Below are 23,686 nucleotides of genomic sequence, written 5' to 3'. Positions count from 1 at the left end.
AGATATTTTGCAGTAGGAGAGCTGTATTACAAGATAATTAACTCATAAACACATTTTAAATAGGTGACAGAACCTGCATTTTGAAGTTCATCAATAAATTCTACAGAAAAACAAAACAGGATATAAATATTAGTAAATTGTTTAGTTTATCATGACAGCAGGCAGAGATTTTTTTTTTTTTCTCATCAAATACATAAATACTGCACTTCTGTTTTACCAGATTTATTGCACACTGTTAAATACAATCAGGACACCAGCAGTACCATTTCAAATAAGTATGCACAGTTTTGTTTAACTATCATAAGTAATTACTATTGTGTAACAAAATGAAAAGCTAAAAATTAAAAAACAAAACAAAACCGAAAAAAAACAACAACACTGAATTAGAATTCAATATTCACACTTCAAAATGAGGAATAACTTCTTTTATGAGGAAGAACTTTATGGTTCAGGTGACAGAGCACTAGCACAGATTGCCCAGAGAGGTTGTGGAGTCTCCTTCTTTGGAGAGATTCAAAGCCTGCCTTGATGCAATCCTGTGTAACACTCTACGTGACCCTGCTTGAGCAGGGCCATTGGACTAGATGGTCGCTGGAGGTCCCTTCCAACCTCAACCATTCTGTGATTCTGTGAAATCCGGTATGAATATAATGCATCCACTTGCATAAGCTATACTTTGACACAAACATAGTGCAGTGTGCTTGGAACTTGAAAAACTGAGTTTGCCTGAGCTAGAAGCGGAGGAGTGAAACTCAGATTACCATCAGACAGCAGAAGTACAAAACCCACCCTTGGTACATATTTCAAATTACATAAATAAAAGGTTAGTTAGTGGCTCTTCAAGTCCCTTTAATTGCCTCCTTAGTCACAGCCATGCAGAGGGAGAAGTGACAATACAGTACTGTCTATTCCAAGGAAGTCTACTGGCATGAGAGCCAACAATTCCTTCTCACTGTCAGAGATGAGCAAGGGTGTCCAGTCTGGCAGCCTTCAAGGGGTGGGGGACACAAGAACAATATGAGATGGGAATAGTAAGAGAGAAAATGACACATTTCTGAAGAAAAAAGTACCAGTATTTCCTTTCTTTTTTTTTTCACAGAAAATCTGAAAATGTTTGGAAACAGTTTCTGAGGGTGGATTCTACCCATACTGCTCTAGGGTAAATGAAATTCTTAAAAGAGCGCCAACAAACAGAAGGGCTTAGATCAGATTCAGTACCATGTGACTGTGAGTGGAAGTGGTCTGACGTAGGTTCCTTCTATACCTGCAGATTTGTTAATATACTGACATGCTGACCTGGGATCAACTGTTCTATTTATACCAATGATCATCAAGAAATGTATAATCCTTTCATTTCTAAACAAGGGTGAACAACGTACTGAATTTCTGTTGGGTACCTTTGAAAAATCTAGATGCTGCTATTCTCCTGCTACTTTCTATACACGAATGATGAATAATGAAACAACAGGAAAAAATGATAAGAGCTCAGAAAAAGTACTTTGTCATTTGTTCTTATACTATTATTAAGATTAACGAGCCTTTTCATTTTTTGTTCTTTGAGATCCTTTCCTCTTGCTATTTGTTATTTTACCACAAAAGAAGCATCTTTTCTTTTTCTTTATTGGAAAGCCTTCTTTAAATTGACTTCTTAACATTGCATATAATAAACTCTTTGACTTGCACATGGATAAAATAGATAGACATATCTTAGAGTCATTCAGAATCTGCGGTTTCAAATTCATGTCTTTTGAGTTTAGAAAATGAAAACCCAGCGTTGGCACTGGTTTACCAGAAAGTGCAGGTCTATAAGTAAAACCTTGTAGAATTATAAGATAAAAGATTAAGTGCATTCATCAGGTGAATTTTTGATGGCAGATGTGTTTTGTATCATTGTAATATACCCTATTCTGTATGGCAAAAATAAAATAAAACAATAAATAAAATAAAATAAAATAAAATAATAAAAGTAAAAAATATAGTCTTGTGAGCCTGTCCTCCTTTTCCTAGCTGACTACACCTCTGTTTTTAAGGATAGAAAGACAACGTACTTGTTGCCATAATTTTTACAGTGAATACATACTTAATTTTGCATAATTTTTTCCAGTAAAAAGATAGATATGGATACAAATACTTTTTTTTTTGTTCATTTTCAAAAGGACTTACCAACTTCTTTACCAGCCATTAGGTAGATTAGATTGCATGCTTTTATTCAAATGCACTAAAATTTTTATTGAACAGAAAATCGTATTTCATCTTTTGTTATACATATAAAGCACAGTTAAATGTACAAAATAAAGACAAATTATACTTATCTTTCCATACTCAAATTTCCATTTTTCATGATCAGTCATATAATAAATTATAGCAAATATACTGTTTTTTTCTATTCATCAAAAAATATCTAAATATCTAAATTCCCATCTTCTGCTAGTTTTACTCTTTCAAACAGGTGAAGTTTATTTACTCATCAAGACAGCAGTAAATAGATGAGTCCATTCAGAAGATTAATAAATTTCTAATTTCTTTCAAAATGGTACAAGTAAATTTTAGACTGATAAACAAATACATATTTTGATGCATTAAAACTGTAAGAAACTGAATCATGGGCTGCTGTCATGTCTATTTTTTCCCTCCTAGTGGAGCTGATAATTTCGAATTGTTTCAACTTTTAATAAGAGATAACCAAAACAAAGATAAAACTTATTCCAGTAAAACAAACAAATAAATAAATAAATAAATTGTCCTACAGTAGCACTTCTTTACAACACTTTTTGTTAGATTCAGAAAAGGAATAGATTATTTTACAGGAAAGTGTTTTTGCATATGCTTCAAAGAGCATAGCTAAACTCTTAACTTCTTGTTTGAAAATGCAATATAAATAAAACATCAATTGTGATTAAAGGCTGACCCAACCCTATCTAATGCTGCTATTGGATTACAGTATGTCAAAATATATACCGTCTATGGATGCAAGAACAACAAAACCAAACTTCCTTCTAGAGCCTAAATACTTTTTTTTTTTTTTTCTGGCGGTGTTCCACACGGTCAAGTATTGGTCAATTTTCTGATAAGTGGAATGAGTTTCTTAAACGGGGTTGAAACAAATCAGCAAAATGGTATGGAAGGGCTAGTACTGCCTTTTCTTACAGTGCTTATATTCTGCAGATAAGTGTCAGGCTTAGAAACTTTAATATGTTTCTTGGAAAAGTTCAGTCTAATGTTTGGTAATCAAGGCAAAATGATCAAAATAGTCTGTGATAAGGGTTTGCTCCATTATCAGTTAATCAGAAACCCCCCTACTGCTAAAACTATTTTATATAACCTTTCTGATTAAGCAATTACAAGACATATAATTGAAAAATTGTCCTGTATCTAAATATGGAAATAGTAAATACTTTATTCTACACCTGAAGAGCACATATACTTCATTATAGCGTGCACACTGTGTCAGAATGTGTGGAACAATAGACCAGCAATAAGATGCAAATAAAAGGAGGACAGACAATAAAAAAGGAATATTTTAAAATGTAAAAACCAAAGTCATATTCAGGCTTTAAGGGACTAGAGATTGGGGCAATCACTTATTGTTACATTTGAGTTTGTCACAATTTCTACTGTTTTATTTACATATCTTATTAATGTATCTACTATTTATATTTATTTCCATTTTATTTTAATTAGGTAATGTCAAGCTTCAATGACTTGAGCTAAATATTTCTACATCAGTAAATTTTTGACCGCAATTTAAAAAAAAAATTCAACTGAAACAGTTTGACCATTTTTAAAAGAGACTGAAGAAAAACATGTATATTTGCTTATATTAATTGTGTTTAATAACATATATTTCAAACTGTTTTAATACTGCTACACTTTCAGAGCGGGATTTTAAATTTAGTGCAAGGATGGCCTTGTGTCAATAAAATGCTTCTGGCCATCTGTGTGAAAATACATACATAATTTAACTATATTGTGACCAATTGGGAATACAGTCTGGGAAAGCTTTATTTCAATATTCTCTTGTGGCAGAGAAAGAACAAATTTTTGTATCTAGTTCTATCATCTTTTACCCTGTTATTTATAAAAACAACAGAGATTTTTACCCATAAAACTACAAGAATTCATATTTTTTCTATGCTAAATTCCTTGAAAAGTGCACTGCTTGAAAGCAATCTCTACCACAAATCTATGTAAGAATATCTGCTCCCAGATACAAAGCACTTTTTTTCTTCCATAAACTATACTGGTTCCCCAAATCTCTAATCACTGTCTTCTCAAAAGACTTTTTTTAAGCTGTTGCAATTACATTGTAGAAGTACTGTCTGCTTGTGAGTGTCAAGAGTTGGTCTCAGCCTATATCATAAACTCATATAAGCTCCCAACATAAAGCGCCCATTCTAAGAGCAGTGTTCATGAACAACAGTATACAGAATATGAATTGAAAAATAAAAATAAAAATAAAAACAATCCACAGGAGAAACACAAAGAAATAAACAAAACACACACACAGTGGGAATGAAGCCCTATAGAGAGAACGCTTATCTTCCCATTCACCATATTCTTGGAAGGCATTCAGAGGATAGATACTTCAGTGTTAAGTATTTAGAGGAACAAGTCTGTCTCACTTTTCTCCCTTGTTTACTCCAAAACAGAGGACAGAAATACTCTGATCCATGAAAATGTAGAAAAATGTGTAGAACCCCTCTGCAGGGAATCAAAAATGCCAGAGAAGTGTGCAGAAATGGAGGTGTGAGAAAGAGATGTTTTTTCCACAGTAAAGAAACCACGAAGAGTCCAAGGGGAGAAAGAAGTTGACAGGTAGATATAGAAAGAAGAAAAAGAATATCATCATCAAGGAAAATAGAGGAATCAATGAAAGAGAATAATGGGGAAAATATAGGAACCTATTTTCAAAATGCATTGAAGTTCTGCAACACTGAAAGAAAAAATTGATAATAAAATGGAGAAGAGAAGAAAAATAAAATAAACCTAAAGGAGATCTGAACAAAAACACACATTTCTGAAGACTGAAAATACAGGTAATAAGGTCTGAAAATAAAACTGGGAGCACAGAAAATGTCAATGGCAAAAAGAGCTGAACATCTGTTCCAATGTTCTGCCACTGACTGCTGTTAGTATCAGACACCTGAGAGAACAATGTAAATACCCAGGTAGTATGCAGCTGAGAATAATCTAAGAATAATCTAGCTCTTAATACTATTTATTGTAATTCAGTGGCCATTTATGTTATGACGCGTGAAGCAATATGGTGAGAAAAAAAATAACCAGATTTATGGGCACAAGCTAATTTTTTTTTTTTTTAAATAAAGTTTCTGCTTTATTAGAGTTTTCAACTTCATACCTCATTTTTAAAAAGAAAATATAGAAGCTCTAGTGCTGGTTCCCAATGTAAGGAAAAATAAAAGTCTGCATCAAGGAACAATTGAAATATAAGCAGTTTCAGAAATCTGTTCCTGAATCTGGGGATAAAAGTGCCTGTAACCTTAACCATCTGATTTTCTTCAGGTCTTAGAAAAGTTTTCTAAGTTGTACCTGAAATTGCTGCTTTTGTTTGTGGAGTCCCAGCCTGTGAAACATACATTCAAGAGTAAGAAAAGTAAAATTTACGGCAGATTGTATGTCATGGTGACTCTGTTTTGCATTCCTGGTAATGAAATATGCTGATATATTGGATTTTATCTAATTAAATAAATACTGAATATGAATACTGAATATGTGATAAAATAAATAAAACTTCGATTGATAAAAAAAAAATAATTCACAAATAAAAAATATATTTTCATGCTTTGTACAACTCAATATAAAGAATATTTTATCAAATCCTGTTCTTCCCATAAAAGTTTTCAATAGACAACATATTTTCCATCTTTTCTCACTGTTCATAGATCTATTATCTAGGTAATTTTATACTTAGGTAAAAATGATTTCATTGCAGCACATAATATATATTAATAAGAATGTATGACTTTTTCTAATGTTCTTCTTTTCTTTCCACTTCTGTCTTAACAATCATATAATTCCTGTTCTGCTTTATAATGAATCATACGCAAAGGTAAGGAAATAGCCAGTGGAGATGCACATCCATAAGAGATTTATGTGTGGCTGGCATGATTTTAATAGAGACATCTTTGTCAATTTTCTCTTTTTCCATTACCAGCTGTACTTAAGGCAAATCTAAGTGTTAATCCCTTATGGCACACAGCAAAAGCAAAGACTATAGATAAGTGCAGAAAAGTTACAATTCTGAAAGAACGATTCCAGTTTAACAAATAAAATAACTAAAATTTTCACATGCGATGTGATGCAAGTATCTTCATGCGATGATACTACAAGTAGTTGGAAAGTTACTACATAAAAACTTGCATAATTAAGCATCATTCTGAGACTGATTCTTCCCGACATTTATTAGTTCTATAGATACTGCTGCAAAGCTGTGTTTGACTCAATTTTTTTCCTCACTCATTACAATACAGTTTGGCACTGTAGCTTGCACTTCTGTATGAAGCTGTTCTGCAGTCTGCTCTCCACCTACCTGCCCCACTTCTCTGTGCCTGGTTTTCTCCCAGATGTCTACAGTCTCTTACAGCTGTCACCACCATCCCCTTCCCCATTCAGTTCTACTCTTGCCTTCAGCTATGCTCTCACATCCCTCCAAGAAACCATCCTGGGACACATTCGGATCCCTTTCAATGAAAAATAGAAATCATGAAGGGTTGCAAAAGGACCTCACAGTACTAAGTGACTGGACTGTGAATAAAGTCTGAGAGAGCTGGGGTTGTTCAGCTTGGAGAAGAGAAGGCTCCAGGAAGATCTCATAGCAGCCTTCCAGTACCTAAAAGGGGCCTACAAGAAAGCTGGGGAGGGACTTTTTACAAGAGCATGTGGTGATAGGACAAGGGGTAATGGTTTTAAACTGAAAGAGGTTAGGTTTAGATTAGATGTTAGGAAGAAGTTCTTCATTACGAGGGTGGTGAGGTATTGGATCAGGTTGCCCAGAAAAGCTGTGGATGCCCCATCCCTGGAAGTGTGCAAGGCCAGGTTGGATGGAGCTTTGATCAACCTGGTCTAGTGGAAGGTGTCCCTGCCCACGGCAGTTGGGTTGAAATCAGGTAATTTTTAAGGTCCCTACCAACTCAAATTGTTCTATGATTCTATGAACTGTAGATGAAATTTAACGTGGATAAATACAAAGTGATGCATAGTGGAAAAAGAAAAAAAAAACAAACCTCTTATTTTACAAACAGCGATAAGGTCTCAGGAACAAGGTCTTGGACTTACAATAGATAGGTGAATGAAGTGTCAGAGCAGTGCTTAATAGCATTTGCATGAATGGTGTTGTGATGCTGAATACTGGGTGCAGTTTTCCCCTCCCCAAAGGGAAGGTACGGTGTGTGTTGGTGAGAAGACTACAATTGAACTGGAAGAAGTGTGGAGAAAGAAAACAGTGAAGATCAAAATATTGAATTTTTTTATTTTTTTATTTTTTTTTTTTTAGGTCTCCAGGCTGAAAAGATGATAAATGGGGGAGATTTTAGAGATGGAGTTCTCTAAAATTGTGTATGATATGGAAAGGATGAATAGGAAATTCACCACCTCTCCCAAGGAAATGCTACCACAGAAAAGGAGTGAGGAGACAGAACAAGCAAGAGGATTATTTAAACAGCATGTAATTAAGATGCTAAGCTATTTGCAACAGGATGCCAAAAGCTTAGAAAGGATTGAATAGATTTGTGGAAGAATTAGCCACTGAAGTCCACATAGCAAAACACCACGAATGTGGAAATATTATTATGTTACCCTGTTCTTCTTCTATGCTCACTGGTAGAAGACAATGACGAAAGAGCACCTAGCTAGACAAACCTTTTGGTTGACAGTGGATGGGTATTTTTATGTTCTTAATTTTCTGGTCCAAACGCATTTCTCCTTTTCTCTAAATATCTTCACTGGAATATCTATTTCTTCTCAATAAATCCTCATTACTACTTCTTATCCCAAGCTCCAACTTTCTATTTGGACTGAAATCTTGGTACAACAGTCCACATATGAGTACCAGTAAGTCCACACATTCCAGACAGGGACTGATGTTCCAGAACATCATTTATTATCTGTAAATTTGCAGACAAAGTTGCCAAAAATTCACCTGAGGTCCATGCACTGTTTCCCAGTTTGTTGGTCTACTGATCAGAATGTTATTTGTCTGGGTTTTCAAGAAAAAGCGGGATTGAAAGCATTCCCTCTGTTAGGGCTAAGAGGAAAAAACATGGTAATCAGAAAACATCCTAACCTAGATGACAGTCATATCCATAACCTGTTCTCTATAAAACCTGATACCTGTTTCCACTGGATTACCTGTAATTGCCTCACACTACAGACTCCAGTGGAGAGTAGAAGTCTGCTACTAGTCTGCTACAGAGGATAATTTTATCCTAAGATATGAATAAAAAGTGCCTATAACACAACACAAACAGCACATCCAATCATTTTAAGAACCTGAGAGTTCTGTGCTAGGTACTCATGCACCTAGGGAATGAAGGGGGAACTCAATGACCTTTGAGTTGTACCTCAGAGTGAATCTGTTCTGTGCTAACACGCAACTGGATGTTCATGAGGAAAAACAAAACAAAACAAAAAATATATTTAATATATTTCTCCTACAGTTATAGAAGTGCATGTGGTACACTCCACTAAGACAAATTGCAGGTTAACCTACAGCACACGGTATAAAAAACAGCTATTATAAAATACTGTTGTACCTGCCTGATAACTGTAAAGATTTGATTTAAATAAGGAATTCTGGCACGTGCTTTTTAATATATTGTGCTTTAAAAACAGTTATTAGTAAGACAAAAAAAAAAGAAAAGAAAAAAAGTTTAGTTTCTCAAAAAATATACCTAAAAAGTATCTTAATTTGTCATCTAATTTTACAAAATGAACATTCCTGTAACACTTCCTTTGTGTCCATTACCCATAATGAAGATTCCTGCTTTTAACATTTGTCCTGGTTCCAGTTAGGACAGAGTTAAGTAGCTCATAGTAGCTGGTAGGGTGCTATGTTTTGGATTAGGATGAGAAGAGCGCTGATAACATGCTGATGTTTTAATTGTTGCAGAGCAGTGTTTACACCAGGCCAAGGACTTTTCGGCTTCTTGCTCTGTCCTGCCAGCGAGCAGGCTGGGGGTGCAGCAGGAGCTGGGAGGGGACAGACCCAGGACAGCTGACCCAAACTGGCCAAAGGGGTATTCCATACCATCTGACGTCATGCTAAACAATATATAGGGGTGGCTGGCCGGGGTGGGGGGGCCGGCTGCTCGGGAATAGGCTGGGCATCGGTCAGCGGGTGGTGAGCAATTGCATTGTGCATCACTTGTTTTCTTACACATTATTATTGTTAATACTATTACCATTATCATTATTATTATTATTATTGTTATTATTATTTTCCTGTCTTAATAAACTGTCTTTATCTCAACTCACAGGCTTCACTTTCCCGTTTCTCTCCCCCATCCCAGAGAGGGAGGGGGGAGGGTGAGCGAACGGCTGTGTGGTGTTTAGCTGCCAGCCGGGTTAAACCACAACAACATTTTACTTACTTTTGTCCTCATATTTCCCTTCAGATTCTTTCCCAAATTCCCCAGTCTAGGGAGCAGATGCTGAGGCACCAATGACTCATTAATCTGAGGAGGATTTTTATCATGAGCAAAAATAAAGCTTATAAACAGTTCCACATTTACCAGCCTTGGTTGTACTAGAGAACCAACAAGCTGTGTTAAAAAACACCTCTCTGTATATGTCATAATAGACCTGCTATCTCAGAGCAAGGTCAGAGACCTTCACATTTCATCTTTAAATTATGTCAGACGAATAAAACAATTTTCCTTCCCCTTACCCGCTAATATGGGTATGTAAAAGCAGATATGACATTGAGTAGTACTTAAATTAATGAGACCATTGTTAAGGCAGTTCAGAGGTTCAGGGATAGGTTTGCCAGGAGCTCCTCATTGGCTGCTTCACATGCACTATCTCAGATCTATTTTAGAAACAAACAGACATATAAACCAGTTTTGTTTCCTGTAAAGTAGATGTATATATGTAATTAATTTATCTTTTTCTCTACCCAATATTTTAACTCCCACTGAAAGAACAAAATAACTCTAATACCACTATTTGATTCTTGCCAAAACAAAACAACAACAACGAACCAACCAAATAAAAAAACTTGAACTCCATTGAAACACCATGCTTTATATCACTCCCAAGTAGGACACAAAGAGCAGATTAAAGAAAAAAAAAATATATATATATATAAATAATCAATGAAATGTTGTAAAGGAGCAGTGAGCAACTCTTATGTAAAAATATGGGAGAAACATCAGACTTTCTGTGTCATAGCAAATCTTTTTTGACAAAATCTTTTTTCTCTCTCTAGGATCCCTCCAGAAATATCTCAGCCTGACAGGATAGGGGCAGGACTAAACATCTTTGCCTGTCTGACTGGGATTCACAGGACTTTAAAGTTTCTTCTATCGGAAGAGCAGATTTATGAGTTTAGGAAGCCTTGTGCTTTTCAAGCTTCGTTGCCTCCTGATTCCACCCCCATGAGAGGACCACTTCTAAGAATGTGATTCAGCTTAACACTAGATTTAGGCATGTCAATGTGTTTGCCTGCCTTTGAACTCGACAGTTGTATTCCCAATGAAGACAAAAGACATCTACTCAATGAAACTGAAGGTGTGATTCACTGGAGCTGAGTAGGCAGAACTGCCTCTCCAGGCTTCACTGAGAGAAATAACTGTCTCTCCACTAACTAAAATGAGAGCATCGACATCTAGTTGATGTGTACACAAGTTCCTTTAGAAGCCTATGTTTAGGTGTCTAATTTCATACTGAAAACCTGTCTTGTCTCGAAGTATTTACACCTAATTAGAAAAAAAAAGGAAAGAAATAAGGGAAAAAAAAGAGAGAAGGAGAGGGAGGGAGAGAGGGCGGGGGTGTGGGGGCAGAGAGAGAGAGAAGAGAGAACAAGAAAAACAAACAACAACAAAACCATAAGATAAATGAAGTCTCATTGTTACTCACTTTGACTGCAGAAAGAGAATTAAATATATATATATATATATATATATATACCCTTAAAAGTATTTACATGGGACAAGGCATTTGATCATCTATATACCTAAGACTTTTAGTGACTTACCACAGAAGAGCCCAGGAACTGAATTTGAAATTTAACACAGTCCACGTATGTTCCCTAAAGCACCTTAAATACAAAAGCCACCATAAGCTGTTCCTGCTCTCTAGCTTGTTTTTCTGAGAAAGCTCAGATGAAATTCACATATAACCCATCTTTCTTTCCAGAAGATGTATGGACACTGTGCTTCCTTATTTCCTACAGAATGGTTACAACACAATTCCCAGTTCTCAGGTACAGACCATGCAGGAAAGAACAGGCCGGTGAACCCTATGAAACCCATGGGCCAAGCTTCATTCTCGTTCTGAAACAAAAGATCATAGTTACTAAATAACAATGCATCCCTTTCTATTTTGTAGGGTGGGATGGGATGTGTTTTGTTTTTAAAAGGCCACTGATTGTTTAGAAACCTGAAAATACCCATAACGCTCCATATGTGAGTCTATGTTTTTAGGCAACATTTTTTTCCCCCTGAAAACTAAACACAGTCATCAGCTGTGGTTTAAAATGCTACTCTGTAAATGTGCAGAGACTTCAGAATGCATTTTAGTATGACAGAAGGTCTTTACTTAGTAGAGATCAGGACTTAGGATTGAAAATGCACATGGTGGCTGTATAAATAATAAATCCTACAACTATAACTACTTACCACCTTGCCCTTCAAAATACAGATCTAGAAAACTTTCTACACTGAACAGCACCTAAAAGGACGAGGCAGGCTGCCAGGCAGAGAGTAAAGCTAAGAATACTGTCATCTTTTTGCTCCTCTATACAGAGCTGTGTGACTGAGTCATTCCACCAGAAGTCTTGTTGGATGATCAGCAAAGAGCTGCTCAAACACCTGTGAGCTACGCAGCCGCATGTCATTTGTTTCACTTGTTAGAACCCGGTGAGAACACTTATTTTTTTAATCCCTGTGCACAATTACAATTTAAAATACATACAATCAAGAACAAATTGATATCTTTTCAAAAGTATATTTAAAGTAAATCCATAAAATTGTTCCGTATGTGTCTTCTATGGAGTGTGCCAGTGATTATATACACTCTGCTTTGAGGAAGACTATGGATGTAGCCTGTTTTCACAGGGATATACACACAGATCACAAGAAATCTGCCTTTCTGATTTTTGGATAATCGTATGCTACAAAAAAGAATCAAAGAAACAAACAAAAAAACCACCAACAAACCAGATTTAGATTTCCTTGAACTTTGTCTTTACTCACTGCTGTTCAGCTCTTGATATAAATGGAAGAAATTATTCTTTTCTTTAAAGTCAGTAATACTTTAGGATTAAAACTTGATAAGGAAATCAAACATGGTAAAAAAGGATGCTGTCATTTGAAGTCATTGATCTGATTTCTTCAAATCTGTGGGATTCCAAAGACTGGTTGACTTGAAAATTACATTAGTTTAACTGGTTTCCTAAACTTAAATAAACAAGTACAGATTGTTGGGTGTATGCTTTTAAGCTAAGAAATGGGAATCAAAGGAACTACTCATACATACAAATAAAATGAAGCACTTCAATGTTTGCAGGGCTGGGGCTTTATTTCAATATAAAGTTGAAAATTTTAGCTTAGTTAACTGATGTAAGCTAAACCAAAATAAGCTACTCAAAGTTAAAATATATCTATTCTAACTACTGTTTCAGTTTAATCCTTCCACAGCTTGAATTTAAAAAGTAACAACAAGAAGACAAAACAAACAGAAGAACCCTAAACTAAACTGGTACAATTATTCTATCTAGACAAATAGTATTTGATATACAGAAAGCATCAAATGCACATCTTTTGTTAATATACATCCACTGCTTTTTTGTGAATTGTGAACGTATCAGTAGGGAAATAAAAATTATCAGTACATAAAATGCTGTTTCACTATAGTTTCATGAGAACTGCAGGCAATACTTCCACTGATATATACAGATGTATAAAGCTAACAAAATTTAGCTTGCAGGCTTTTCCTTCTTTCAAAAAACAACACCAAAACCAAACCCAAGCAAAACACCAGAACATCAAAAAACAGACCAAACAAAAGAAAAACCACTAACAAAAACAAATCATAAAAGTATATTAAAATATGTAAGTCTAGCATCTAAAACAGCTCTTCAAAATGTATTCTGCTATAAACTTTTTAGGACTGAAGAAAAGTAATAAAAAACCATAAAATGTTTCTTCTGAGAATGTGCAAGTGAACTTTTCAAAATCTTAACAAACAAAAAAAAGTCAGAGAAACCATGTATGAAAGAGCCTGTAAAATTTTCTGCTTGGGACTTCATAACAGCATGTAGTAAGTACAACCTTATTGTACTGTCTACAAAAGACTTGATTTAAAAAAATTAGGTGGACCAAAATTTTCAGCACAGCCTATCAACTGGGAGCACAGACCAATCCACCAATCCATCATTTTTCACTTTAATGTTGAGTGAAGAAGTAGCGTGAAGTATATGCTGAGATTCTCAGCTTTTCTGTAGTTCTTTTACATCAGTCTGTATGTACAAAGGGGCAGTAAAAATTATTGCTGTTTTATTGTATAACACAGTCCTAATGACTCATACCTCACAGTAATGATTTATTTATTTTTTCTTTTGTTTAGGGGTTTACCCGGAGAAAGGGATACTGGAACACTGTATTTTCCTATCAGTCTTCAGGTCTGTAGCACTGCGCTGAGGCTGAATCAAACAAATCAGTGTAGGGTTAATGAGTTGGGTGGTAGGACAGGCGACATAAGACACAAGCAGGATTTGAAATATAAGTTTCAGATTAAAAAGATCCATATTTACACATTGTGCAAGTCCTAGAGCTGACTGTAATTATAGTCTGCGGGTAATAGGTATGTTTCTGAGTTAAGATATAAGCAACACATTAACCAAGCATAACTCCCTTCAGGAAGGAGGTGGGGAGGAGGGAAAAAGCCACACTTGTTTAGTGAAAACAGCACTGCTTTCATGAGGCAACAGGCTGTTGCGTTAAGGCAGAACTACACAACGCTTTCTGAAAAAAAGGCATTATCTTTGCAACAAACTATTTCTGCAGACTTTTCCTATATAGTAATTATAGACCATGTGTTTGTAACTAATCTAAAATTATGGCTTTTAACTCTATGTAGGAATACGATTAACATACCAGCTCTACATTTTTAAGTTCCACAAGAACATGCAATCTATTTTTTTTCCCTTGATTTTGGTAACGCATCTTTAGTATTTACAGCCCTAATATACCTGACAGTCTTTTGTATAAACCTAAGTTCTTTGCCAGACAGTTTATATACATGTGTGTGTGTATTTTTTCCTCCCAAGAAATAATGAACATATTATATTGTGTTTCGCTGTGTCTCTACATATGACAGTGTGCTCAGCAGTATTTCCTAAATTTTGTCCAGTTTTAAAAATGCTTCATTCCTAAATCTTGTCCTGTTTCTTCTCTGAGTTGTCCCTTACAGCTAGAGATTTGCTGTATGAAGTATCATGCGCAACTGTCACATGATAAATTACCATTTTTATCCATCAAATATTAAAGCTGCTCACTACTGACCTTGAGCACCACTTATGCTCCCACCACCATGGTCCTCTTCTAAGTCAGCAGGGCAGAGCTGGCACAAATTCAGCCCAGCAATCAGATTCATACCGGTTCGCAAAAATTGAGGCTTCTAAAAAGATTTTGTATCATACTGCACAGAGTCCTCACCGCACTTGAGAAATGTGTCCAACACCTGACTGTTGCTACCGAGGAGTATTACCTGCTCACATTGATTTGCAGCAAAGTATTTCTCAGTAAGTATTTCCACTTAACATTTACTCTCAGGGAACCTGTGTAGTGGGAGATATTTACGAGTTGCTTTCAGCTTAAAAATAAATCACCTCTCATTCCTCTAAGCGAAATCAATCAAAAGTCTGTAAAAAATGGACTGGTTGTTTGGTCGATTCTGGCAGAAAAGTAAACAGCACTTCAGCTTTTCTCCACCATTAAGGTCTAAATGGCCTAGAAAGTAAATCAATATCTCCAGTCAGCCTTCTGGCTATTGTTTAGCCAGTAGATATGGATTTTCTCTAGCTTACTGCACTCCTTTGGGACTAACCTGTAATCCTCAGAGAGTAATAATAAGTTCGTTATCTAGTTCAGCTCTCAGTTGTACATTTAAATGGACCACATCCATCAGCAGCACTTGTTAAAGGACAATGACATCCCATTCAACCTATTTCACAGTGAAATACTTGCAATACCTGAAGGAGAAAATTATTATAAAAATCTTATTTGCTGTTGGGTTATTGCAAATGAAGTATCACAAATGAGGTAAACAGTAAATAAGGATTTTTTTTTCTTATATAGAAACATAAGAAAATATATGTTTCTTACATAACATTGTTTCTTTGTTAATGAGTTAAATTGTGGTGAAGTTTGTCATACATCATGCAATCCCTCATTATTCTTATCAATCCGTTTCAAATATTTCTGGTTAAATGCCACTGTGAAACAGGCAGCTGTCAGAACCAATCTTGTCATTGTTGAGCTACTAGATGTTTGCGGGATCCAAATGTTTTTCCCTCCCTCTACCTCGGAGTGCAGAAGAAAGCCCCCTTATTTTTACACACTGGTCACAAAAGGCTTTCCTCCCAGATCACAGAACCTGTGCTGTGCTCTCGGCCAGCAAGAGCTACACTCTGATCTAAGCACTCCGTTTTTTTTGTTTACACATATTTTCTCTGATAAAGGTACAGAGTCCATCATAACATGGCAAACAAAACACTACTTTTATACCTCTAATATTGACTGAACTTTTAAAAAGTTACTAGTAAGTATTCTTTAGTTACTCTGAGTACTTTGAAAAACACTACTTATTAGTTGCTGCGAATGGATCCATACTGTAAATTATACACATAATGACTGCTGTCTGCTGAGGAACATTATGCATTTTACCTATGGCCTCATACTCATCCTTCATAGGGTTACACAAATAAATGTAAGAGTCACGGCCACAACTCCCACACTGCTAGAAGTTCTCTAATTCAAGAATTACTAGGAAAAATGAAACAGGAAAAGGGAGGGGAGGGGTACGGCTTTATTCAGGAAAGTGGTCTGAAGATGTTTTTAAAGTTTCCATAATGAGTAACCATTTTTTTCTTTTTAATAGAATTGCCTATCTGGACTACAACCATCATTTAGGTGAGTGACAAACAGACTTCAAATCAAAAGGAGAGTCCTAAATAATGATTAAGAAATTGATGCTTACGATGGATCATCTAAATTCATATGTTAACCCCAAATAGCAGTGTTCTGCAGAAGGACAAATGGGACTTCATGATAGTGGCATTTCCCAAAATGCAGCTTTAGTCTCTGGTGATCTGTTGGTACTGGGATCACCACTGGGTGACAGCTAGAAAGCACCCAGAGTTCCCCTTCAGGGACAACAGCTTTGCTCTATCCCCGAAGCAATTTAATTGGTTTGGTGAAGTTTTTTTAGATTACACCACACAGCACTGTAATGAAAATCAATAGAACTTAGGTTCCTATGTGCATGTCACTTTGAAAATATCTATTACCGTTGCGTTACACCTTAAGAATGGAGCCTTAAAGTCTTCTCAATGGCACTAATCTTTGGCAGAGAATGAGACCTGGTGAAAAGATGTATCTATGAAATTAAAGCCATAGGGAGGGAAAAAAAACAAACAAACAAACAAAAAAAAACACCTGGAAAATTATCACGAAGGTCTTCTAAAAATATTTTGCAAAAGTGGTTCTTGTCCTTTCTCCTTGGGTATGCAAGATGACATACTACTCTACTTTTCCACAAGATTTGGGGGCTCATATCACTGTAAGACAACGGTGACGGGTTTGATATTCTAGGAGGAGCATTTTCTTGTTTTCTTTGTGACCTTTTTCTTCGTATGGGACCTCTCCCCCTTGCTATACTTTTTCCAACTTTTGCAGCTTTTTTCAGAAAACTTTTCAATTGTCAATGTTCTTTCTGCAGACCGGATACTAGAATTGTATACATCACCACAGCAATGGTCTAATGAATACCACGTAAAGTTTAAAGAATCACATTCCGACTTATAAACATGATTCCCCTCCTCATAAAGCTAAGGACCCTATCTGCTCTATAAACCAGTGAATCACACTCAAAATTTCATGTTCAGCTTACCAGGCATGACCAATTAGTCCTTTCCAGAGTCAGTGTTCTATAATATAAAGCTCTTCATTGATCACGCAGCCTACACTTGTGTTTTCTGGATGTATTACCATACACTTAGCTATTTCAGTATATATAGAGAGAGGGAACAGTCATCCAGACAACTACTTTATTGACATTTCTTCATATTTACCACTCTTCCAATTTTTATAAGATAAAAACATTTCTAGCAACGTTTTCTTTACAGATCTCTGACAAAGGCCTTAAGTTACACTGTGAGACATAACTACTTAATTCTATATAAATGTTTTGGACATAAAAATAAATAGTAATTATAACTATAGATAAGTGGCTTTCATTGGTTCTACACCTGTGCAGGCTGTACACTTTCAGACTGCATAACATGCTTATAAGAAAATATTACAAACAATATATGCATAAAAAAGCGTTTTGAATTTTGTGTAGCATATTATAGATTCCCTCCAATCAATATACTTCTAATCTCCTATTACGTTAAAAAAAAAAAAAAGTACTGAAACCTAAATGCAGTTAAAGAAACTAAAACCTTTAGATATTTGTTTGAAATAATTATATCTTCGATGTTCAGTTTTGCATCCTTATCTCACCCCTATGTAACAACAGTTTTCTACAGGAACTAATGCTCCTCACAAATAACATAATTTAGTAACTATTTTAGGCATTTACAACACACCCATATCATAATAGTTGGTAAGGGTACTTAGACCCTAACATATTGTATCTAGAAAGAAATCTAACTCTCTAGATCAGAAGTAAAATTCACACCAATTTCAATGTGGTCATGATCTCAGTCTACCATTCAAGCTACTAACCCAGTGTACTCTTTAATGTCTGATAAGTGTTCTTTAGCTGACATAACGTATATGGTTTTTTTTTTCCCTCTGGTTTTAGCCAGAGAGTAAATAAAAACCAAAACCAAACAAACAAAAAACTTATTTTTTGTGTGAATATGTTAAGAAAATGAGCTCTGTATAAAGAGTATTTTCTTCATTTATCTTTTCCTGCTGTTTCTTGGTTCTGAAGCAGAATATTTTACCCAAATGTTGGGACTTAGAAAGCCAAGTTATTTTCAAAGCTTTGCTGATGAAGTGTAAACAGATACCCAAAGTTATCCATAGTTAAGAGTCTGAATAAATGACTGAATTTTCAGAGTTGATCATAAGTCTCAGCTGATCAATGTATGAGCAGAAGTTTCATGTTACAGATAAAACAGAAAATGAGCAGTCTCACCAATGTACATAAGGCACCTTAATATCAACAAAATAGAAGCATTACGAATCCTAACAATTATCAGAAGCACAGTCAACAAATCTTCTTAATGGAAATGGTTTTAAAGTTGATGTAAATAAACTTTCCCTGGGGGGAAAAAAAAACAACACTCACAGGGATCCCAAACTCAACACCCCCCCCCCGACACACACACCTTTTTTTTTTTTCTTTGTTTTCTTTCCTGTGCTTAGAGAATGTAAGAAAGTGGAATTTATTCTCTGAGACAAGCAGTGTGCTTAGAGGGCAGGTGCGATAGGTGTTGGCAGTACAGCTACCCCTCCAGCCAGACTCACACAAAGCATCCTGACAGCCTTAAGGCGCTGTAAGAGATGAAACCAGGATGTGTGATTTGGCTATGGGGGGAAATGGGACAAACTCCGCTGAGATACTTGGGAGCATGCAGATGGCAGTTGAACTTGAGTCTTCTTAATTTTCTAAAATTCTTCTTTTAAATAAATTCCCCAAGCTCATGTAATGTAATTGAGAAACAGATGCTTGTGTATGTTGTGTGGTAGGATTTTGTTTTCAAGTGATGAAAAAAGTTTTCATAACTGGTAATATGACTTTTAGTACAGGTTCCTTAGACATTAAGGTCTCTGCTGAAAGTAATGCAGTGTCCTGGCCTAACTTACCCTCTGGGACGCTATACATCGGGTTTGATTGATCATGGGCTTTCTGGTTTAGGTTATCTGACTGAAGACTAATCAAAGTAAACACAAAGACAGACCTAGTGCAGATCAGAAGTATAATGACAGACAGAAGAATCAAGAAACCTCAACAAACAGAGCACAGGCAATCCTACCACCAAAAGAAAACAAGCTCAACAGGTACAGCAGAGGTAACCAAGAAGATCAGGCTTGGAGCATTTGTCTTATGGGGAGAGGCTAAAAGAGCTGTTTTGGTTTAATCTTGAAAGGAGAAAGTTTTAGGATGACGTGCCAGTAACCTGCCAGTATGCACAGGGAATCTATTGAGATGATGAAGCCAGGCTCTCCACAATGGTGTATGGTGACAGGAAGAAACAAAAGCCATACATTAAAATAATAGGATAAGATATATGGATATTATTATTGTTATTATTTTCCACCAAATACACCTGAAGGCACCAGAAGGCATGAAGCCACCAGAACTGTTTGTCTAGAGATGATGTGCAACCTCTATCTTCTCAGATTTGCAGGGCCAGACTTCATAAAGCCCTGAACAATCTGGTTGCCTCAGAGCTGACCACAGAATCTGGATACATGAGACACGTGAAGCCCAGGGTAGTATTTGACAGACCTGTGAAAATGAGTAGAACTGTTATTCAAGGGGGTGAGGGAGTGTCTGCATTCCACTAACATCAGTCCTGATCAGCCAGAGATTAGGAAAAGTATTGGACCTTCTGTGTTCTCCCTTATGTGATTGTTGATGGTATTTATGGAGGAGGAGCTGGGAAAGACTCTGCACTCTGTCTGCATTGGTATGGGTCACTGGCCCTATGAATACCTCTGACATCCTGGAGCTCCCACTCCAGGCATGGATCTATAATGAAAATGTCTGAAAAAGATGTGGGAAAACATAGCCTGGGGAAATACTAGTGAATTTAACATCCAAATTCAAGGTCTAAAAAATGACTGAAAATGCCACGAATATTTTAGATTTGCTTTCTTAAGTCTTTTCATTCAATTAGAAGTATTGATAGTTAATGACTACTTGAGACGGGAACAAATGTCTCTTATTGCTATTTCCCAGCTGATAAAATTGCTAGTCTTTCATTAATTAGAACAAGTACCAATGCCTACCTTGAGTATTTACTTACCCTACAGTATCCTATTGCCATGTTAACTGAGGTCCTTAAATACAGAAATAACATTGCTATTATTTATAAACGAGGAATAAACGTGGAGAAGAATTAATAGCACCTGTAAAGTCTGCTCTTAAAAAGGCTGAATCTACACCTTAAAATCTGTTCCTTTAATCACCATACCGCATATTTTTTCAGACATTGGCACAGTTTTTAGCCAAGGCAACACTAAGGTAAATCTGAGAAAAGAGTCAGAACCCAAGTTCTCTCCTGTTAAAACCAAAACTGCATTTATTTCTGGCAAAATAGTTGACAAGCATTCTTCCCCCAGAATCATGTAATTTAAAGAAGTGTAGATTAAAAGACACATTAGCAAAATCTATACACAGGTTCAAGTGAATCCATCAGCGTTAGACATAAGTAGAATCAACTGTTCGTGGAAAATAGCATTGCCAGGAGGTACCAATGACCTTCAACCTCTACAAGACTTGCAACAGGAAAAACTAATGATGAAGGAAACATCCAATATTACAGAAAACAAACTGCTAATCAACATGTTATTGATCGCTCGTTTTTGTCAAGGTCATTTAGTGTTTTAAAAAATGATCTCATGCTAAATCTTTAAAGAAAAAGTGAGATAATTTGATTTACAAAGTAAAGTGCTATTAATTATGGAAGACAGTCAATAAAAAAGCTGATTCCTCTAAACAGAAGGCAGATGTTAAAGACTGTGATTTATGATGATGATTATGATAAAATATTTGCAGTTCTCAACATCATCTAACTTTGCTTAACTGGAATAAAAGATGCAGGTAAGATATAATCAAGCATCAACACAAAGAGCATTAGGAAACAAACAACCTCTAGAGCAGCAAAGGTAAACATATGGATTAAGAACAGTACACAAAAAGGAGAATAATGTTGCCCATTGTTTCTTTTTCATTGCAGAGCAAACAGAACTTTTATTTTTTAATATCAGAGCCAGATTTCTGTCTTACTGCTGCTGTTTCCTTCTATGCTATAGTCCCTGAATGTTTAAGTTACATAACCAGACATCTCAAGGGCACACAACACTCATCTAAAAGGATGTACTCATTACAAATCTTCCCATTCAGGATAATTAGTATGTCAATAAAATCTGTCAGCTTCTCTCATAACTAAGGGAAGCCTTGGATTTTACTACAAATGTCTTGTGGGACTTAAACATATTCAAAGGTCTATTCCCCCCCCCCCCCCCTTTTTTTTTTTTTTTTGAAAGGAATGCTATTAAATCCATAAGTTAAAGATTAGTAAAAACATTTGAATTTAAAATGTTGAACATAAAGTAAATACCTCATAAAACAGACATAAAACTATAGAAGATCAGCCTAGAAAGAAGTATAGGAAGGCAAAAATAGTTTACAGGAAAAAAAATCAATTTTAGATTAAAGAGTAGAAAAATGAAGAAATGGGAAAATAAAATGCATCTATCACAATATATGTAGCTCTTCTTTTGAACTTTTTTTTTTTTTTTAGTTTATAAAGTGAAAATGGGATAATTCACACTTCTTAGAATAATTGTTTTAAGCTGTCAAGAGACAAAGACAGAGATAGTATTTGTTATGCCAGGTCACATTTTCCAACTTTTTTTCATAACCACAAGATTTAAAGAATGTTTCTGTCACTGATGTAATCAAAGAGCTCCAGAAGCCAACACCTACAGCTTGGGATTTTGGTGTATGTGTCTTAATTCAGTCTGGATTTTACAGCCATCTCTTTAACACAGATAGCTATCTATGCTGCATGGTTTTGAGAGAAGAAAAGTCATTTTTAAAAGAATGGATTGAATTTCAGCCTACCTAACTCCTCTTCTTTCTGTATGCAAAAGCAATTGGTTGAATAAAGTATCATTAATGTATAGTTGCAAGGTGCTGGCAAAACTTTCTATATTTAGCCTATTGCTAAAAACTTTCATTATGTTTGTTTTGTTTTCATGTGAACAGCATAGCAGTTAATTTTGACAAGCTGTCATTTTTTCCAGCATGTTTAGAGAATGGTCAGACAGAGCAGTACTTTTATGTTTTCCATCAAAAGCCTTATGATGCAGAACCGCTCATCTTCTATTAGAGTCCTTGTCAAGCCCAATGATCTGTTCAGGCTGAGGAAAGACAATGTCATTGTTTCAAGCTCACATGTCAGCAAAGAGAGATATGGATCTGGTGGTTTCTATCAGCATTAATGCTTGCTTGTGCATTCACATACGTCTGATATCTTTGTTTGCAAAATGCAACTTGATAGTGTTGGAGTGCCAGTGAGAGTAATGTATAAAGGACTTCATCTTTGAAGGTAGCGAGGCGCTGCATGGCTTATCCTCCACCAGCCTGCTCTCCTGAAGTAACTATTTGCACCTGTGCAAAACCAATGGCTAGCTGGGGTAACATATTGTCAAGTCCAAGCACTGAGAGTTGATATAGAGCTGGCAGATTACTTGTACAATGCACCAACTCTCATTTTTAAGTCTAATGGAAAATTATATTTTTCCATAGATTCTTTTTTTTTTTTTTTTTCACTTGAGTAATTATGATAGTATCAGATCATTTCTGAGAACTTGCCCAAAGTACAACTGCAGGTTGTTTTCAACTTTATAAACTTGTAACCCTAAAATAAAGTCTTTCCTTAGGGAAATTATAAGAAAATTAGATGAAAAAATCACTTGCAATAGCCTGCATAGAAGTGGTACCAAGGAAACTTCTGAAAATAAGATCCTTATTAGCAGGAAACCTAAAAGTATATAATGATTTCAAATTATTTATCTAAATAAATTTAAAAAAAAAAAACACAGCAGCAACAACTACAACAACAACAACAACAACAACAACAAAAAAACAAAAAACAAATATGGAACCTCTTTTGGCTTTCTACTAGAAACAGTATTAAATTGAAATTCATACATCATTCCTTCTGTTGCTAAAACTCTGCACAGATGATATTGTAAACTAACCTAAACCCAGAAAGATTATATAATATATCAATTTAAATCTTGTGAACTAGAGCCCTGGTGTTACGTATCATCCTATGATGTCTTCTACTTTAAGTGCAAAATAATCAGTTTAAATTAATTATATAAAATTACAGAAGATATAATGTTTAAAATGAATTGATGTAACTTACATCAATCAAAGTGCCACATATTTAGAAGATCTAAGTAACTTCTAACTGCACATTAGTCTGCGGTTACATCAATATCATCTCTTGCATATGAGCCCAAGTCCAGACCTG

The 23,686-nt window shown here is 35.5% G+C and overlaps 1 protein-coding gene across 38 annotated transcripts in view; it reads right to left on the bottom strand.

The window, feature by feature from the left end:
- Window positions 1-23,686, bottom strand: part of DGKB (diacylglycerol kinase beta) — a 394,011-nt gene that overhangs the window by 86,339 nt on the left and 283,986 nt on the right. The window lies entirely within an intron of this gene.

This window comes from Anser anser (assembly GCF_964211835.1).
Source record: "Anser anser genome assembly, chromosome: 2".
Classification (NCBI taxonomy): Eukaryota; Metazoa; Chordata; class Aves; order Anseriformes; family Anatidae; genus Anser; species Anser anser.
Note: the sequence above shows the minus strand (reverse complement) of the source record. Positions and strands in the feature narration are given on the sequence as shown.